Here is a 476-nt window from a genome sequence, read left to right on the forward strand (position 1 = left end):
AATGGGGAATTTGGGGGGGGGCGGCGCAGCATTAAAGAGCTCAGAGGTTTCGGAGGTGCTGAGGAGTTTTTGGGGGTCGGGGAGGGGCGGTTTTGGCGGCAGGTGTGGGAGGGACCTTGCTTTATTACCCCCTCCCCTTTCCCCTGCACTGAGTTTTTACTGGTTTGGGGGGGTTTTCACCCAAATAAAGTTTGGGAGGGACACCTTTGGCCTGTGCCCACGTGGGGGGGACCGCCCAGAACCCCACCAGTTCCTCCCAGTTCCCCCTGAACCCCCCACCAGTTCCTCCTAGCTGCCCTGATCCCCATCCCAGTTCCTCCCAGTCCCCTCTGGACCCCTTCCCACTCCCCCCAGTTTCCTCCCAGTTGCCCCCAGTGCCGCCGCTCCCCTTGGCGCTCGCTAAACGGGCTGGCGGTGACGTTCCTCCCTTCACCTGCAATGGTTCCGCCCGCGCGCGGTGTGCGCTGGGATTTGTA

This window comes from Corvus brachyrhynchos, unplaced genomic scaffold (genome assembly GCF_000691975.1).
Source record: "Corvus brachyrhynchos isolate BGI_N302 unplaced genomic scaffold, ASM69197v1 scaffold1881, whole genome shotgun sequence".
NCBI classification, from domain to species: Eukaryota; Metazoa; Chordata; class Aves; order Passeriformes; family Corvidae; genus Corvus; species Corvus brachyrhynchos.